The sequence below is a fragment of the Dioscorea cayenensis genome, chromosome 17, assembly GCF_009730915.1.
Source record: "Dioscorea cayenensis subsp. rotundata cultivar TDr96_F1 chromosome 17, TDr96_F1_v2_PseudoChromosome.rev07_lg8_w22 25.fasta, whole genome shotgun sequence".
Lineage (NCBI taxonomy): Eukaryota > Viridiplantae > Streptophyta > Magnoliopsida > Dioscoreales > Dioscoreaceae > Dioscorea > Dioscorea cayenensis.
Genome location: NC_052487.1, coordinates 21671490 through 21692850, shown reverse-complemented (window position 1 = coordinate 21692850; position 21361 = coordinate 21671490). Strand labels below are relative to the sequence as shown.

The window sequence follows — 21361 nt, the reverse complement described above, 5'->3', positions numbered from 1 at the left end:
AACCTGATGGGTTCGCCATGTTTTTTTTTTCCAAAAACACTGGGATCTTGGTTCAAGACTCTGTTATCAAACTTTGCTTTGATTTCTTTGAGGGTAGGGTGAACTTAGAACGACTAAACTGGATCAATATTGCTCTTATAGCCAAATCTAATTCTCCAGAGAAGTAAATGATTTTCGTCCCATCAGTCTCATCAACTCTTCTTGTAAAATAATTTCCAAATTGCTCGCTAACCATTTTAGTCGAGTAATCAGTACACTTGTAGATGATTCCCAATCAACCTTCATATACGGCAGGTGTATTGCAGATAACATTGTCGATGCACAGGAATTAATCTTCAATCTCCAAAAACAAAAACTTTTAGGCTATGCCTTCAAAGTTGATTTTGCAAAAGCCTTTGATTTCCTAGATTGGAATTTCCTTCTAGATGTGTTAGCAGCCTGGGGTTTTGGACCTAGCTGGATTTCCTGGATTCATAACATTCTGAGCACCGCTAAGGTTAGGGTTCTAATTAATGGTGCTCTTTATGGATACATCCGTTGTAAGAGGGGATTAAGGAAAGGGGATCCACTTTCTCTCTTGCTCTTTCACTCTAGTGGCAGATACCTTGAGTGCAATGTTCATGCATGCACTACGCTCTAATGTCCTATTCAGGGTACCTCTTCAGCACATAGGGAACATTTGTCACCTACAATACGCAGATGATCTCATTATATTTATAGCTGGTGGGTAGGAAGTTCTCCAAATCATCAAACTAATTCTCTACCTTTTTTGAAGGATCTTCAAGCCTCACCATTAACTATTCTAAAAGCTGTTTATATTCCACAAATTTTTATTTTTAACCAAATATAGCCTCAGCGACAATACTTAGTTGTAAGAGGGATTGTCTGCCTCTCACTTATTTGGAGGTCCCACTTTTGGGCAGGCATCTAAATCGTCAGGACTGGCTGAAACTTATTTCCATGGTTCGAGCTAAGCTCACAGCTTGGAAAGCAAATTACCTTTTCCTAGGGGATCATCTTACTTTCCTTAATTTTGTACTAACCTCAATCCCAATATACTGGATGTCTGTGTTCAAACTACTAGCTTGGGTAGTTAAAGAGATAGATAGGATCTGATGAGACTTTCTTTGGAAATGACTGGAGTTGGGATCTAAGGGTATTTACCTAGTGGCTTGGAAAAGAATCTGTAGGCCTCGAAAAATGGGATGATGGGGAATTCTAAATATCTAGGAATTTAATAAAGCTCTACTAGGTAAATGGTGGTGGAAAATCTATATTGGCCGGAAAGGATGTCGGTCCAAAATTATTCATTTTAACTACCTCAACAGAGGACCTCCAGGACCACTTTTCATTCATCACCCAAAAACAAATAATTCTTTTCTGCTAGAATCATACAGACTCTACCTTCTTTCAGATTTTGTTCCTTGATTACCATAAAAAATGGTGCCTCAACATTTTTTTGGTATGATAACTAGTTAGAAAAAAGAACTACGAAAAAGATCTTTGGCCTGATCTAGTTAATGATTGCATCTTCCTTGGATTATGATAAGTGCATGTATATACATATTTTATTGTATGTTTTACATGTATTAAGTATCAATGTTATTAGATTTTATGGCTCATAGAGTGTATTTAGTGTTCTTTTGTGCAAATAGGGTAGTGAAGGCACGAAGAGAGAAAATGAAGCAAAGATAGGTTATGGAGGCATGTATTGGGTCTTTTGCATGATACAATGACCAAGACACAAGCGTGCTTATACACATTAGAGTGTGTGCCAACTTCTAAGAGATTTTAAGTTAATTCATGAGTTGGAAGGGCAAAAAGACAGTCACACTCTCATGTTCTAGCTTGTGTGAAAATTTCAGGAGTTCTCCCAACAATTTTCAATCAATAGGAAGCCACTTGACATACCATACGGGAGTGTGCTTGACCGTGTGGCCTCAAGAAAGAAGTTTTCTAGAAGTTACTGTTAATATGTACTGTAGCAGGAAGCCACACAGCCGTGTGGAAATTCCACACGGCCGTGTGATTGTCTGTGTGGAAATTCCACACGAGCAGCTGGCCGTGTGAGTAGCCGTGTGAAAGCCATATTCTAGATTATAAAAGGGTGACTTGAACAGTTTTCATCTATCCTTTTGCTTATTTTTTTTAGAGAGGTCGGCTAGGGTTTGAGGAGGTCTTTGCTCATTAACGGAGTGCTTCTATGCTGGTCTTCATCGAATCCTTACGAGGATAGCTATTTGGGGAGCTGCCGATGACATCGATTCAGAGAGATGTACCCTAGGCTTGATAGAGGGACCCTTTGAGAAGATGAAGTGACCTTTGGAGACCATTAACATGGATCAGAATGGGGGTTATTCTTATAGATTGCATTTGTTTTCATTCAAATTTTGAGTTGACATTATTTTGCTCTATGGAGAGCTAAACCCCCAAAGGTGGTACTTGGACATGTAAACCCTAGGATTTATTATTTCATTGACTTTTATTGTGTTTCTTTTAATTAAAGAATTTAATTTGAGATTCAATCTAACATGTTTGTTGAGTAGTTTTCCTTTAGAGTGACACTAAGGTTGAGAGCTACACCTAATCATCTTAGTGACGAGTGACCATCATCGCTAGGATTAGATTTACCAAGGTTGAAGAGGGTTGAGAGGGTGAGTCGAGAGGTAGCGAAGTGTCCCCTTTTTCCTCTGGTTTGATTTACCCTACCTCCATATTTCAAGAGCTCTTTAGCAATCGTATGTGGTGCGAGGCATTGAGAGCATCCTCTCCACTGGGACCTCGTATGGGATTAGGGATCTTTTGCCAAAACCAAAGGGTTTGATCTACTTCTAGGAATAGGGTTTATTACTTGGGATCCTTAGAACTCCAAGCAGTCATATGTGGTATGAGGCGTCGAGATAGTTCTCCACTGGAACCTTGTATAGGGACTAGTCACCTGTCGGCCTAGGTTAGGATCAATGTGTGTTTGGATTACCATGACTCAACTATTCTTAATTAGGTAGGCACAATATTAGTCTTGCACTTAACTTCAAATTTTAGAGGAAGCATTGTTCGGGTACTCCACCTTTTATTGATTGGTTTCTTTTCCTTGCCTATTGCTTGTTTATTTCTTGTTTTCATTTGATAGCATCTTGATCACACTCCACTCATTGATTTGATTTGGCTAGTTAACGAAGTTTTAGTTGTTACTAATTTCCTATTCATTGTGGATTTGACTACTCGACCCGTTGGGTACATTATAAGCGACCCGTGCACTTGCAGACACACACAAGGAGTGTGCCATATTACAATTAGAATATTCAAACAAGCAATTACAGATCAAGAGATGATCTTTATAACAGCCTCCCCTCTTGATTTTCAATCGATACGTTTGTTCATTCCAAATTGTAATAGTGAGCAAGATGATTTGAAAACTTGGTCCTCAGAAAACAACAAGAATTTTATAGTTCTCTTATATTATAAATTTCTCATGGATGGAGGTGTGCGTAGCTCACTGTACCCACCCTTCTTGGGCCCTGAATGTCTGAGCAAAATAACTCTTTTTTTGTTGGCTAGCATGTGAAGATAAAATTCTAACACTTACCAATTTAGCCATGAGAGGTTGTAACCTTCAGAATGCCACTGATACTTGCGTATTATGTCACAAAGGGTCTGAAAAAGCAGATCATCTCCTACTAAGGTGTGATTTTGCAATAGACTTAATAATGTGCCATGAGAGGACTAATTTGAATTTTTAGACAACCATGTAATCAATTGAGGGTTGACATCCTTGATTTATTACCCGGTGAAATCAAATTAAAGTTGAGTGACCAAATTGATGTAAATTGAATTTCGGTGATGAAAGTGAAAATGAGCCAAAGTTTAGTGACCTAGTAAAAAAATTTAACTGCAATAAGTTATAACTATATATATATATATATATATGGCAAATAATTCCACTCAATGAAGGGGAGAATATTAATATTCATTAATATTGTAGTGTTTTTTTCTTCACCAATTAACTTCAGCAAGAGAATGGTGGTGGTTTTCAAATAAAATTAATTAATGCTTTTGCAATCACGAAGAGGGGTTTAATTTCTAATGGCTTTACTAGTGTTTGTTTCATTTATTGAACCACAATTAAATAGTCTCAACACATGAGATAGCACATCTTGCAAATACCAAACACAGCAATTAGTCATACGCATACATGAATGCGCATGCATGTCCGCATGCAAGAGCATCATCATCTAGATCTATTCATTCTTGGTAAGAAGACAAACTTGAAAGCCTCCTTCCTTCCTCTTCTCGACAGTAAATGACCTGTAAGTTCCAAGTATCTTATCTCATGAGACGAAGAAGGGCTGTGAGAAGTTGTACTTTTGGCCTTGGAGTTGGTGGTGAGCGTAATAAAAAGCACAATTATTGGGAAAGAAAGCTTGGAGAGGATTCCAAGGGAAATAGAGACCGGAGTGCAAATCCAAAAACTTAATGACGATGAAGGAGTAGAAGTAGATGCTTGTTCTGATAGTCATGCCACTCATAAGGAATGCAAGGAAACTTCCCAGGGTGTCGAAGATGAGCCCATCCAAAAGGCTAATATATTGAGTTCCCCAGACATAGGGTACTACACTACTACGAGTGCATGGTGATCTGAATGTATGTGTTTGTATAAGAACTTGTTCTCATGCATGAAATGGTGCCCAAAGTACTGCATTGTGTCTACTACCGCCATGCCAATCACAAACTGTACTATTATAATTGGCAGGGAGTGTTGTACCTTTGGTGTTGTTCCATTCTCATTTTGATCCCAAACATGCGTTAAGTGATCAAGAGTATATTTAAATTTATATAGGAAATATAGAGTTTTCGATCGCTAAAAGGTGAAAGATTTTATTGAAGCTTTTAAATAAAAATAATCACCTTTGTAACTAAGCAAATTGTGAGGATTTGGATAGCTTGATGGGTAAGCACTCTTTTGATCACTTTTGGATCTGAGGACAATGTTCTTCTCCACTTCTTCTCCTTTTGGATGTAGACGATAGTTTACACAGTAATGTGCTAACATTTCATAGAAGCCTGAGAACACCCAGTAGACAATCACAGGCACCACTGCACTCAACATCTCCACGCCCATTTTCTATCTTGATCAAGCTCAAATAAGTGTGTATTGTATCTCTCAATATAGATCACTAGCTAGTGTATAGTTCAGGAAGAAGAGATGAATTAAGGGTATTGAAAATAGGTGTGGGAGATGACATCTCTATTTATAGTGAGGTTGTATGTGAGAAATTAAGTTTCAATTCTTTTGTAGAAAATATCTTTTAATACTGTTAGGTGGAAAAGATTAATAAATTTTCATTACAAAAACCTACAATTGTACAAGGTATATATAGATACACAGTTATATAAATATGGTAGCTATACAAATATAGATATACAACTGTATACACAGCTGTATTCCCTAACACCCCCCTCCCCCACAAACTCACGGGGGATCAAACATCGAGAGTTTGGATAAGAGAAAATCATGTTGTGCCTGTGTCTGAGATTTAGTAAACAGATCCGCAAGCTGACACTCAGAAGGAACAAACTGGGGAGCCAGAATGCCTTTGCTATACTGATCACGCAAGAAGAAAGCATCAACACCAATATGCTTGGAGAGGGAATGTTTAACAGGATTCAAAGTTATCTGAATGGCATTGGTGTTGTCACAATGTAGAGGAGTAGGAGCATGCGAGACAACACCAAGATCATGCAAAAGCCAACGCAACCAAACAATCTCCTCAACAGTAGTAGCCATAGCACGAAGCTCTACTTCAGTGCTAGACCGAGAAACACCAGTTTGCTTCTTGGACTTCCAAGCAATAAGAGAAGAGCCCAAGAACAAACAGAAGCCAGTAATAGAACGATGATCAGACGGATCACTAGCCTAAGTAGCATCAGAATAAGAACGAAGCTCCGGAGAACTGTGCTAAGAGAACAGAAGGTCTCGAGACGGAGTCACCCGAAGATAGCGCAAAAGCCTCAAAAGATGAGCATAGTGAACAGAAGTAGATGCACTAACAAACTGACTCAAAACATGCATAGCATAAGCAATGTCTGGACGAGTGAGGGTAAGATAGACCAGACTCCCAACCAAGTGACGATAGCGTGTCTGATCAGATAAGGGAGTCCCCTCATCAGCACGCAACTAAAGATGTAGCTCCATAGGAGTGGTCACAGCACAAGAGTCAGAGAGAGCTGACCGTGCGAGGATATCAGATGTGTAACGCTGCTGGGACAACTGAAAACCAGTAGAAGTAGAAGTGACCTCAATGCCCAAAAAATAGCTCAATCGACCAAGATCAGTCATCTGGAAATGTTGCTGAAGGTGATGCTTGACAAAATCCACATGAGCAGGATCATCACCAGTGATGATCATATCATCCACATAAAGGAACAACAAAGTCCGACCACGAGAGGAAGAGTGAACAAACAAAGCGGGCTCATGCGGACTAGGCTGAAAACCAGCAGCAACCACAGCAGAACTAAAACGCTCAAACCAGGCCCGAGGAGCCTATTTGAGACCATAGAGAGCCTTCCGAAGGTGACAGACCAAACCAGAAGGAGAAGAAAAACCAGGGGGAGGAAGCATGTAAACCTCCTGCTGAAGATCCCCGTGAAGAAAAGCATTCTTCACATCAAGCTGAAAGAGGGACCATTGTCAAACAACAGCTATAACAATGGAGCTCGAATGGTAGTTATTTGAGCTACGGGAGCAAAAGTCTCATCATAATCTCGTCCCTGCTCCTGCTGAAAACCACGAGCCACAAGACGAGCCTTGTACCGCTCTACAGAACCGTCAGAGCGAGTCTTGACTTTATAGACCCACTTGCAGGTAATGGGAACAGCACCAGGAGGAAGGGGAACTAAATCCCATGTAGAGGTGTGCTCGAGCGCCTCCAACTCAGTAGACATAGAAGCTTGCCACTCAGGTATTTTGACAGCCTCTCGGTAAGAGGATGGCTCTGGAGGGCCATTGGAGGGAGAAATATGTAGGTCAAGAAGCTGAGAGGCAAGATTAAGGCGATCAGGGGGATGACGATCACGAAGAGGATAGCGACGTGCAGGGGGATCATTCGCAGGAAACACATCAGAGGAAGCCGTTGGTGCCGGGGGTGACTGCTCAGGAAGAGGAGGAGCGGGAATAGAAAAACTGGATAGGAGGGTCAGCAATCAACGGTGAAACAGATGGAGGAGAGGATGGATGAGATACAGGTGGAGGTGGGGACAGATGAGGTGGTGAGGACACAATGAGAAACTGAACATCGGACGATGTAGTAGAGGAGTGGGAAGAAGACTAAGGGGAAGGGACAAAGAAAGGACGATCCTCAACAAAGGTGACATCACGTGAGATACAGAGGCGACGTGTAACAGGATTATAACACTGATAGCCTTTGTGCTCAGGACTATAACCAAGGAAGACACAAGGAACAGACTGAGTCGAAAGTTTAGTCCGCTCTCGAGGCATAAGAAGGACATAACACAAACAACCAAACACACGAAGATGAGAATAACGGGGTGGGCTGGAAAAAAGACATTCCCCTGGACTACAACCCTAAAGAAACGAAGAGGGTTGAAGATTGATGAGGTAAACAGCAGTAGAGACAGCCTCAGCCTAAAAGTGAGGGAGAACATGGGAGTCAATGAGAAGAGTACGAGCGGTTTCAAGAATATGACAATGTTTCCTTTCAGCAGTGCCATTCGGAGCATGGGCACCAGGACAAGAGAGCTGAGGAAGAGTGCCGTGGGAGGCAAGAACCTCACGAAACTCATGAGAAAGATACTCCCCTCCTGAATCGGAATGGAAAGTACGAATGGTGGCAGAAAATTGGGTGCGCACCATATTAGAGAAATCAATATAAACCTTTAAAAAATCAGAACGAGAACGCATAAAATAAATCCAAGTGTAACGGGAGAAATCATCAACAAAAATAACATAATAACGATGTCCACCTTTGGAAACAAACAGGGCAGGACCCCAAACATCTGAATGAACTAATTCAAACGGAGACCCATAACTAGACACACTCGAAGGATACGGGAGTTGTAGCTGTTTGCCAAGCTTACAACCCGAACAAGAATGAGAATTATCAACTGAAACACGACCTAAAACACACTGATAAAAAAGAGAAGATGCCACTTATGGAAATGAACAATAGAAAAACAATAAATAGAGGCTGCTGGTAACGTAGAAGAGGACGGAAGACGAAGATGATCGAGCACATACACCCCACTATGGCGATAGCCAGCTCCAATGAGGGTCCCTGTAAGACGATCCTGCACACGACAACCAAACTCATCAAAAATAACAAGATAGGCAAGAGAAGCGAGCTGGCTAGCAGAAATAAGGTTCATGGAGAGCTGTGGTACAAAGGCAACATCAGGAATATGAAAATGAGTGGTGTATAAGAAGCCACGACTAGGGACAGGAAGTGTCGTGCCATTAGCGATAATGACACGGAGATCAGAAGAAAAAGGGTGAAGAGAATGAAGGTGGGTATCATCATAGGTCATATGAAAAGAAGCTCTAGAGGCAAGTAACCAAGAGGATGAAGAAATACCTGTAGGGGCAGAGGTGATTGATGGGTGAGTGGAGACGTCGGAGGCATCCTGAGTGAGTACTGGGGCCAAAGAAGGAGATTTCTGACTCCTGGAGAGCTGCTGAAGAAGTTGCTGAAACTGCTCAGTAGACAATGGACCACCCTGAGTAGTTGAGGGTGGGATGGAGGCTGTGCGCTGCTTTGCTGTCATCTGAGCCCGCTGTAGCTTGCAACACTCAGTACGAATATGGCCAAGAGCATGGCAGTAATGACATCGAACTGAACGTCGAGGAGGTGCACTAGAAACCGGTCCCTAAGATTGAGATAGAGGACGGACAGGAGCACTAAGACCAGGAGACAACATCAAAGGAGCAATGATCGGCACTGGGTTCTGTTGGGGAGCAGCAAGAACAGAGTGAGGAACAGCAAGTGGTGGAACCACATCCAAGGACCGAAGACGAGTCTCCTTAGCAAGCACATATGCCAGAGTATCACTAGCAGACGGAGGTGTAACCTAGTGTAGTACCTGAGCCCGAATGGCCTCGAACTCAGGGCGAAGATGCATGAGAAACTCATAAATGCAAAGATAATCACGATCCTAAGCAATGGCAAGACACTGGGCACAGGTCGGAGAAAGAGAGGGGGTAATTTCATCACACTGACGCCATAAATCACTGAGCACGACAAAGAAATCTGAGACAGAGGTCTCACGCTGATAAGTAGAGGTGAGAGTCTGTAGCAAGGAATAGCGCAACGCCTGATTGGAAGGAAGATAGAGTGCACATAGATGATCCCAAATCGCCTTGGCTATAGAAAGATCACAAACAGCCAAACGAATAGGAAGCTCACAGGACTGACAGATGATAGCAATGGTACGAGCATCATCCTCAGTCCACTTGAGCAAGTCAGGAGACGTGGAAGAGGACGCGCTGGTAACTGTAGACGAAGAGGAGCTAGAAGAAGCGGCACTAGAAGAAACTAGAGGCGGACGGGTAGCATCAACATGACCCCAAAGATTAAGTCCGCGAAGGAGCACACGTAAAGTGGACGACCATGCTTTATAATTCTTGCTATTGAGCATGACGTCCGCCTTTTGGAGATAAGAAACCTGGGCAGAGGCCATGAAAAACACACTGCGGGCTGAGGACGGCGCGGGGGCCAAGGGTAACACGGGCGCGCTGGGGCGAGGACGGCGGGCGCGGGTGCTGTGGATGCGCTTAGGGCGGCGCTCGGACGCGCTGACGCTGGCGGCGCTGCGAGACGCGGCATGCCGCTCGCGGGACTCACGTGCGGGCGGCCGCGGACGCACGCGGGCGGCGGCTGAGGATGCGCGAAGCGACCGGGTGGCGGCGGTGCGCGGCAGCGCGGGCGCGCTGATGCAGGCAAGACGTGCCGGGGACCCGCGGGGAGCGCGCGGCGGGCGGGCACGCTGGGGCCGAGGGCTGCGGGCGTCTGGGGCGCAGGCGCGGGCTGTCGAGGGTGGTGTGCGCGGATCGAGGCGGTACACGCAGATCGAGGACGATGTATGCGGATCGAGGGCGGCGTCCCGGGGAAAAAGAAAGGTTTAGAAAAACCTCTCTGATACCATGTTAGGTGGAAAAGATTAATAAATTTTCATTAGAAAACCCTACAATTGTACAAGGTATATATAGATACACAGTTATATAAATATGGTAGCTATACAAATATTGATATACAACTGTTTACACAGCTGTATTCCTTAACAAATACTATTAAAATTAGAACACCGTTAGAAGTTTCAAGTGGTTTGGAAAAAGTTTTGTATATGTTAAAAGGTTTGAACAAATTCATATGAAAACAAATAAGATGATGATTGGTTAATTAAAGAGTATAATAGAAATAGCTTCCAATACTTTTCTATTTATTTGACCGTGGAATGTGGAAAAAAATTTTAAGAATTCCAAGTCAATCAAGCACTCTAAGTCGATCAATATCATTCTATGCTAGACAGACAAAGTTGTAACTGGTAATTTATGATATATAATTTCTAGACAGTAATTCAAAAACCATGAATGAGTTTCCTAAGATATATAATTTCTAGACAGTGTTTCATAAACCATTCACATGCTTTTTGCTTGGTTTGCTGTAGCTAAGGATCCACATCAACAACCTTTACCCTCAGACTCAGGCCAAAAGATGAAGCGCTCTCCTGTATTCCAAAACTCAAGATCTGCTGCTGAGGGCCACATTCCCGCGGAGTCTCCATCTCGGGAGTAATTCATCCTCCTTTTCTTCTTTTGCTCAGCTGAGTAGACTTTTGTCGCCTCCTGGTGGACTTCGCTGCCTCAGTTGTGTTCTTTGCCTTTAGTTGCTTGCTTTGTTTTTTTTTGCCATGTTGTTAGGTTTTGGTGGTGCTTCACTTCTGGTGAGTGATCCCTAAACTTGGTTGGCTTGTTCCTTTGTTATTCGCTCGTCTGTTAGTTTGTTGTTTTTGCACTTTTATTTCAATAAATTCTTGGTTTATCCACTTTATTCAAAAAAAAAAAAAATGGTCCCCTAAGATAAAATCGGATATCATAACATACTTCAATAGTAGTAGATGAGATCTAAAGCAATGTAGCAAGTTGGAACTCTTAGTCTTGATGCACTAATCAATTCATTAAGTTCGATAAGACCTATAGGTGCAGTAATATAAAAAGTGTGCACTAATCTATTCTTAATTCTAAATTATAAGTTGATTTCAAATTAAAAAAAAGAATATCATATATTTTCTTAGCCATGGTAAAAACAAGCCAAAAATAAAGATTTTGATTCAAGTATGTTATTTATTTTGATAGAAAATAAGAGGTCATAATTTATCTGGAAGATGGCCTACAATTTTTAATTTAATTTAATTTAATTTTTTAAACTTACATGGACCACACCAATTTGATGAGTAATATTGTCTAAGTTTTATGCCAAATAATTGTGTATATATATAGTGCAATACGAAAACAACCTAGGAAATTAAAGATCCAAAGAATTTTTTAATAAAATAAATAAATAGAACTTTCAAAGTCTAGTCAACCATCAAAGAATGAAAACTTGGAAGATTAACCAAAGACCGGGGAGTGCATAACATCATTTAATTTCTTTGATTGAAACTAAAATCAATTAATGATGGTTGATTAGTATATCATTCAGACTTCCAAGAGTATAGAATAAATGATAAATATCATTAGAATTTTTATCAAACTCATCTAAAAATTAACAAAATAGATGATGGCTAGTTTGTTATTTCTTCGATTGTGGAGAATACATAAAATAAAGTGTTTGATTCTATGTTTAATTAGATACTACCATTACTTCAAGCATGTATTGGCATGCATATTGATTAAGTGCTAGATTTGTGTCTGTACGATGAGGTGTATTACGTATAGGAACTATTTCTAGTTCTATAATTGAAATAAAAATTAACAAAGCCACTGCAAATCAAAGATGGTAGAAAAAGCAATAACTTCATTTGACAATAACCACCCTTCTTTTGAATTAAATTAATTGTTGAAGAAAACAACACGGCAAAATTGATGGATATTAATATTCTCCTTTGGTTGCTTAAAGAATATATACAGACTTGTTAAGTCATCAAATATATCTATGTTAAGGATTATCTTTATCATGTACAACAAACTTCTTGGATTAAGCCACAATCATTGCATAAGATCATCATAGCTACTTATTTGCGGCAGTTATAAACAGCTACAAAAGGCATTACAATCATTGCATAAGATCCATCATAGCTGTTTGGTAGCTGCTACATCTGCTCCCATTGCAATAGGTTATTACAGCGGTTCTATACATCTTATTGCAGCGGTTTCACACCATTGCCTAAACAGTTCGAAATGGCATTTGGCTTTTGTAGTGGTTACTCCATATACTGTAGTGGTTTATTTTGCAATGGTTAGTTAATATAATGCAACGGAATCACAATACCTGGTACCGTGGTTTTAATACCAATTGCAGTGGTTTTATAATATCCATTGTACTATTTAATAATAGATTTTACAGCGATTTTGTAATATATGTTGTAGTGGCTTGGGAATAGCTATATCAACGGTTGTGTAAATTATTGCAGTGGTTTTCATCGAATTTATTGCAGCGATTTAGAATATCTGATGCAATAGTTAATAAAATCCATTGTAGTGGTTTTATAATCTTGTACCATTTTACAAATAATAATTTTAATAATTCAATTAAATAAAATTATAACATTATCAAACATCAACCTAAAATGTAATAAACACTCAGAGTCAACAACATCACATTAAAATTGACAAAAATATTCAATAACATAAGGCTTCAAGGAGAAAACTAGTTACTACAAAACAATTTTGAAGTTAATACAAAACAAGTCATCTTCAATGTTTTGGGATGAAACCAACTGGAAGTATAACATCATTATCCCTGTAATTATAATAAATTAAATAGTAAAAATAATAAGAAGAAATTTGTGCGATAAATACAAGTTATATTACTTAACATAATTGATAAGTGATTGTGTGATATGAATGCGAAGCATTCTTTCCTTATGTTGAGCAATACTTTTCTCGGGTTTTTACACTAACATGTATGTTTTTATGTTACTTTCATGCAGGTAGGGTTGTGAGGCCGATTGTGAAGGAAAGAAGCCAATGTGGATCATAATGCACCGATTTTGGAGGAAATCTTGCTAAGGTTTCAAACGCGAAGACATAGGTCGGGTGCGAGATGCTAGAGTGTGTGCCAACCTCCTCGTATTTGAGTTAGCATAACCATTTGGAGGGGCACAAGGGCAGTCACACTCAAACATTCCGACTTATGCACATAGAACAAGATCTCCACCAACTTGTCCACCATTAAAGAAGGAAAGCGATCCACGACGTGAACGTGTGCCCGTTTACGTCATCTCGATGAAAGTATGGACTCGGGAAGTATTTTAGGTCAGGTACTGTAGCGGAACACCGCAGTGAAAGTACTGTAGCAGCACTGTTTACAACCGGCCGAGAAAACAGGAATTCAAAGAATCTACACGGGCGTGTGGAAATTATACACGGCCGTGTGGAAATTCCACATGGGCATGTGGAAAATCCACATGCCCGTGTGGTCGCCCGATTCCAGCCCTATTTAAAGCCGATTCAGCCCCGATTTTCAGTATTATTTTCTCCATCTTTTCCCCAACTTGAGAGAGGGTTTCGGCTAGGGTTTTGAGAGGTATTGGCTAAGGATTTGGAGTGGTTCTACGGCTCTGACATCGTCATTCCTTAGGAAGAAGGTTGGTAGGAGAGCTTCCGTCGAGGTGTATCCTATACCGGACGAGGGAATCCTGGGACGACGAGTAGAGAACTTTCCACAAGACCATCGACACGACTATCGAGGGGTTTCTCTATGGATTCATTGCTTTTACATTCTATTTCTTTGATTGTACTTAGCTCTATGGAGATCTAAACCCCTAGTGGGTACTTGGGTATTTGTGAACCCTAGGATGTAATTATTTCTTTGAATATCTTTATTATGCTTTCAATTAATTGATGTTTATTGTGAGTTCCAACCCTGAATGCTTGATTGTATGAACATTTCCCCTAGAGTGACACTAGGGTTGAGAGTTCTTGTTGGTAACCTTGTGAGTGAGTGACACACCACGAGCCTTAGACAAAGCTATGTTGGAGAGGGTTGAGAGGGTGAGTCGAGAGGTACAGGAGCATCCCCTTTCCCCTCCGACGTGATAGATTCTACCTCCGTTACTCGAGTTCTTCACGGCCATAATAGAGTGAATGGTCTAAGGGATGACCCTCCGCTGGGGCTTAGTTGCGCGTGCAACGGAGTGAAGAGTTGAGGTGATCTTAGTTTCTAGGGCTTAATTGTGGTTAGGGACCTTCCACCTGGACCAAAGGGTTAGGTCTATAATTAGGAAGAGATTTATCACTTGGAATCCCTAGAGCTTATTGCAACTCTATTCGAGTGCGAGGTTGAGAGGTTATTTAATCTCTCCTCCGGGACATGTATAGAGTTAGGCATAGTTGACCTTAGATTTGGGACTATGTATTTAAGGATTTCCACGACTCACCATTGCATTGATTAGGAAGCATAATAGAGGGTTCTTGCACTCGAAACGATTGTCCTAGGTGGAGCATTATCCGAGTACCCCATCTTTATCGATTGCCTTACCTTCCTCTTTACTCGTACTCTCTTACTTGTTGTTTTTACTTTTGAGAATTGAATCATTGTCACACTTATTACTACTGATCTTCACATAGCTAAGAAGCGGATTAAGTGTTTTTATTCCCTACTCCCTGTGGATTCGATACCCACTCATCCGGGATTATTACTTTGACAAACCCGTGCACTTGCGGGATATACGCAAGGGGACCTTGTCAATAATAATAAAGTTTGTTAAATAAAATGATACTATAAGCTACATTCCAACATAATGGCATCAACTAAAATAAAAATTATCATAAAAGAATACATGAGGTTCATGGCTACTAGCAGAGGATATTTTACATCCATGCCCTACTTGAGTTGGTGCACTATTAGCATCTCTTGTTAATGCATCAAACAAATATACATCAAACAAATTTCCTGATCCAATTGCAATAAGTGGGAGTGACCTTACCAACTATTCACTATCCCGGTTGACGAAGAGTAGTATAGTTTCTCTTCAAATAAGAATGGATAAGTCCTGGGAAACAAAAGCAAACATGTCAAGAATATGTAAACAAACACTAATGACAAAATAAAAAATCTAAATTGGAAGAGAACAAAAAAAAATAATAAAAAAGAAAAGATAGAAGAAGAAAGAATAAAAAACAAGAATGAAAAATAATATTAAAATTAAATAAAGACTAATTTAGCAAAATATTATGAGCATTTTGGAAATGATCGAATGAGGTACTCTGAAAAGGTAAACCTGCTCAATTCATCAGCAACTGCAACTCTTTAATGGTGTACCTAAATGAAAAGCCTTCTCACATCAGCCTAAACAACACAAGTTGTGATCAATTAGATATGTAACCGGCAACGACCTTTGGGTCTATTGGTGCACGGGTCACCGATAGAGCTCTCACCGAGTGGTGAGAGTTCGATTCTCGGCTGAGGGCACATTTTTGGGACTTGTAAATAGTAGTTGTGTATGGGTGGTTCCAGCGCCCACGTGAGCGTGGCCCCATCCCCATTTATTCCACCGAGGCTTGTGCACGTCCCTGGGTCTTTAGTGGGTTCGCCCCGCTCCTCTTTCCCAAAAAAAATTAAATATGTAACAAAATTGACAACAAATGAAGGGAAAAATCTAAAATTTTCTTTTCTTTCCCTCCGTTGGAGAACATAAAATGTGCTACAGTATATTATAATATGAATTATCAATGCATAACTGATTTGCATAAAAAAAATAACCATTAAGTTTTAACATTGTAATTCTATTAAAAAATACAACAAGAGCATTCCCGGTTAATGTCCTGCAATATCATAATACTCATGTTAGCAAAATATAGCATATTGGTTACTATAATAAAAATTTTCATGAAAGTGCTATGATTCACATTCTCTAAATTCATCGATTATTCCTAACAGAAGGCACACCTATACTTGAAAACAGCATGGGTACACATCAATGATAGAATTGATCGATCTTTTCATTTCTGCTTATGCTCTTTTGACAAATCAACGTGCACCAAGGAGTTTGTAGTTTGTGTAGTTGAATTCTTCTCCTTGCTGGCAAGTTCCCTTCCAGTGAATGGAACGGGAGCCATGTCTTCATCTTTGAAGCTTTCTGATTCTGGCCAAATCCCTGCATGAAGTTTTAATCAGTCAGTGTTTATCTTAAGTTTAATTTTATCATCAACCATGATTTTTGTTTTGTATTGAAATAATAGTGCGTGTATCCATGACACCAATGACGACATTGATCTTCATGCATTTTTGCTTCAGTTTGGAGGTTTTTTTGTGGAATGTGAATTAAGACCAATAAAATCCTAGAAATAATTAGTTGTGTAGCTTGTGCGCCTGGTGCACCTAGTTTGGTGTCACATGAACAATACCCAACAAGTTCACAAAACAATTGATGCCCTAAACAAGCAGACAGACTAGATCATCTCAGTTTTACATCACCAACTCAAACGAAACCATTAATAGTTATTGTTTTCATTTTTCAATCAGAATTAATTCAATTAAGGAACAATATGGTCTAAACCCACACATTCATGGACAACAACATCAAAAACCCACTACTTTTCTCATTTCAAAGTTGGCAATTGCTAAAGATTTAAATTATGTCCTTTTTTATATGAATTAATTTTTCCACTGACATTTTGCCCATTTGCTATCTCACTAATAAAAGCTTTTCTCAAATAAGTTGTTAACAAATGAAGACAGTTGCTTATAATTTTGACTAAAACAACATCAAGATGTTATGTGCAGTGAGCATGGCAACAAATATGAGAATAAAACTGTAGTTGAGTAGCTCAAGTTTTTTTATAAGTAACATTCCACTCTAGCATTATCATGCATATGCATAATAATACAAGTCAGACGGATATTCAATAATAGCTTGCCACTTCTCACCAAGCATTATATGTTCCAATTATAATCCTCTTGTTTTAGTGCAGAAAATATCAGAATGATGGTCTTATATTCTTTAATAAAGTCACCAACATGCAACATGTATTATGTCATGTGTAGATGTGTAGGGTACATAATACATACTAACATATGTCAATAAAAAGGTGCATATATTTGAGAAACCAAAGAATTACACAATTATGAAAACTGAATAGGCGTGGATAATATGTCAAACATAAGTTACATACTTGGGTTATTACTCAAACAACTCAACACCGCAAATTTTAATGTTTAAGTACCACCACCAGCTATAGAAGTTATCTTCAGAAAATATTTCGACATGTTAGAAATTGAACTGAAAGTGATTAGTCAAACAAATAAAACAAAACCATTCACATTTGAGCCATAACATAATTTTCTAGGGTACATGATAAAAATAAAGACTATCATAATTTTTCTAAGAATTTGTCAGAAAGGAATTTTACACGGGCACGTGGAAGGCTTACACGGTCTCGTGAAGGCACATGATAGACGTGGGTTTTAAGTATAAATAACCCTTTTTCCCTATTTTTTAGAGACTTTTTGATAGCATTGAAAGACAAAGCGGCTAGGGTTTTGAGAGGAGGTCTTTGGTGAATTTAGGGGGCGTTCTTCACCAACTTTGATAGATCTCTTCTTCGTCATAGCATAGAGGGAGCCATCAGTGATCTAGCTTCGAAGAGTGATCCTTCAAGACGTTGTAAGGCCCATCAAGGCCATCATCGTGAATTCAAGGGGGTTTCATTCCATGGTTTTCATTGATTTACATTTCATTAATTGTTTTGTAATTTGCTGCATGGAGGGCTAAACCCTAGTAAGTATTTGGGCATGTGAACCCTAGGATCTTATCTTTGTATTGATTTACTTTGTGTTTTCTATTAAATCCAAGTTTAATTGAGTTTCAAACTTGTTTTCTCATTGCTTGCATGCCGCATTAATTTTTGTGGTTGATTTGCTTGCATGATTTATTTGCCTTGGTGAGAGAGAGGTCTCTATTAGGGTTAGAACTCCAAGATTGAAGAGGGTTGAGATGGTAAGTCATGAGATAGTGGAGTGTCCCCTTTCGCCTCAGATTAATACATTTTATTATCGTATGCCCTAGGGCTTTATGCAACTATATTTGGTGTGAGGTGTGAGATTGAGAGATTTCTCCACCGGGACCTTGTAGGGTGTTAGAGATCTTTCACCTAGAAGTAGGGTTAAGTCTATCCTTAGGAATCGAGTATACTCTTAGAAATCCTAGAGTTTATTGTTGTCATGTGTGGTGTGAGGTGTTGAGATTAAGCGATTTCTCCACTGGGACCTCGTAGGGGACTAGTATCGGTCTTCTGGAGGCAAGGACCGATTATTCTTGGATTTTCTAGACTCGTTGAACTCTGTTTAGAAACACATGGTAAATCTTGCGCTTCATGTTAGATCCTAGGGGGAACATTACTTGGGTACCTCATCTTTATTGGTTGAGACTTCCCTCATTTCTACTTTTGCTTGCTTGCTTGAGACATTCATATTCTTGTGATTGAGTTCATTTCACCATATTTTTTATTCTGACTAGATAATTGAGAAGTAGTTACTATTAATACTTTCGTTCCCTGTGGATTCCACTACCTGACTCATTGGGTACTTCTATTACTTCGACAATTGTGCACTTGCGGTACACGCACACAAGAGGTGTGTCACTTAACATAACAACAACTCAACAATTGCATCATATGCACCAAAGATGAACTATATATAACAACTCCATATGGGTTCACAAAACTTTAAAGGGATAATGGCAAGTTATAAGTGCTTGAATGAATGTATTTGATTATTATTCTTTATAGCATTTTGTATGTAATTGGTTAATATATGATTGAATTTGGTGCTTTAATTCTCTCTATTTTATATTCAAGCTAGAATGAGAACATATTGATCAAGAGGAACAAGTTTGAGGCGATTTGAGCCAATTTTGGAAGAAACACAGAGTTTTCAAAGTAACTTACTGATTGGGCTTATAGGTGCTATTACGGGTGATTACTGTAGTAGTGCACTACTTTATGGTATTGTAACAAAACACTATTACAGGCATTACGATTGTAAGTATTTGGCCGTAAGGACTTCTTACCATTGTAAGAACCCCCGATTTCTAAGTTATAAAAGCCCAGGAACTTAGGGTTTTTGGGGATCTTCTCCTCTACCCTTTGGCCGCCTTTTTGGAGATGATTTGGAGGGCTTATACTGCATATCTTTTTTGGGGAAAGAAAGCAAAAGGGAAAGACTAGACGAAGATTCAAACCTTCAAGGGAGCCGTTCATGGAGAGATCTTGGCATTGATATCGAGGAACCTTTGAAGAACTTTTATCCATCGAAGGAGATTGTGACCTTTGAGGAAGTTTTATTATTCCCTTTATGTATTTTATTTTATTTGGTTTGTATTGCTGTTCTCCATTAATGGAGAACTAATTTTGTAGTTGCTTGAGTATAGATGAACTCTAGGGTTTATTTTATTTTGGCATTAGTTGTGGACCTTTATGCTTTAATTGTTTCTTAATTACAATCCATATTATTTGAATCCAATTGCATGTTTTTAATGTCTTGAATTCTATCGAGGCAAAAGGCCTAGTTTTCTTGTATGATGTGCTTTGTAACGAGTAGAAATACCCACTTTGCATAGCCAAACCGCAATTGGACAGGATTGTGAGTAATCTTATCAATGGAAGACTTTGGAGTCAAGAGTTCTCCTCCATTGATCCTCTCAAATGAATTAGCAAGTAATTCCATGCTCTTTGCAATCATAGGGAATAGATTTTAGGAGGAATCATATTTTTATTCAGTATGGGATTAGGGACAATCTCTTTGCAAGAAGGATTATCTACTTATGAATTCTTATTAATTCACATTGAGATTTTATAGAGTGTAATGTGGTTGTGGGATGCCTGTATCAGCACTATAGTGAATCAGTTAATATTCACCCTTGCAAGAGGGGTTTAGTATATTTTTGGATTTCTTTCAGCTCATATAGGATTAATTTCTATACTTATAAAACTTTTGTTCTGGACTTATAAAGCCCTAGAGGAATTCTATACCCGAGCATCCCATTTTCCGTCGCTTGATTTATCCCTCGTTAGTTTCCAACATTAGTTTTACTTTAGTATCATTGCCTTTGTTCGACTTTTTTCACTGACTCTTGCTTTAGGTTAGTAAGCACACTATATTACTTGATTGGCATGTGCACTTGCGTTTCATAGGTGACATTAGTCCTTATTAGTGACAGCAAATTAATCTTAACTAAACCAAATTAGTGATATAGACCGAAATTCTCCAAATATAGATTTGCAAAAACAACAGTACAAAGCTAAAACAAATGAGATCTATAGTAATAAGCCTTGAATTTATCCAACATAACAACCAAGAGCTCATTGAATCATTTAACAACCAATAAATCTCTAATAGTTCAGCAAATTCCCACAAAGAAATGTTCAAAAATTAAAAAAAAATTCATAGATCACAAGTAAAATTACAAGAAATAAATACAATCAATCCACACATCTTTCTCAGAGACCTTTCAAGTATACAAGCAAGCCATCACAAGAAATGAGACCAAGCAAGCCATCACAAGAAATGAGACCAAAAGGCTTCATCCACACTAGTTCTACAAGATCAACAACAACGAAGAGAAAAAAAACACCCAAAAAAGGGCAAAAATTCAAGATTAAATGAATGCCAAAAATTAGGCATGATGATTCTCACCAATTTCCTGTAGAAATCGACTTTGAAGCCAAAGAAATATGGTAAACTGGCTCGAGAACAAGGGATAGAGAAGAGTGATGCGAGGGATTCTTCGTTTTGGTTTAGCGACGATAAACGCTCTGAAGTGAAGAAGTGAGGAAGGGTTTAAAGTTTTAATTAGCTTTTTGTTTGGGAGTTTATCGCTTAATTTACATTTACACCCCTTTGTTTAACTAAATTATAAACTAGTTGCTGCCCCTTTTTCATAATTTTGTAAAAATTTCATTTAAATATTTCGTATGAGTGTTTTTAGTAAGTTTAAATTAATTTTTAGGAAAAATAAATAAATATTAATTATATTTTTTTCATAATTTTGTGAAAATTCTATTTAAATTCTATATCATTATAATTAAAATTATAATAATACATTTAGCATGATGGTAAAGCTCAACTCTTGAAAACTGGTGCCAATAATAATAATAATAATAATAATAATAATAATAATAATAATAATA

General features: G+C 38.9%; 1 pseudogene; it reads right to left on the bottom strand.

The window, feature by feature from the left end:
- Positions 1-4238: 4238 nt before the first annotated feature.
- On the bottom strand, positions 4239-5119 carry LOC120281290 (annotated as a pseudogene).
- Positions 5120-21361: the final 16242 nt, after the last annotated feature.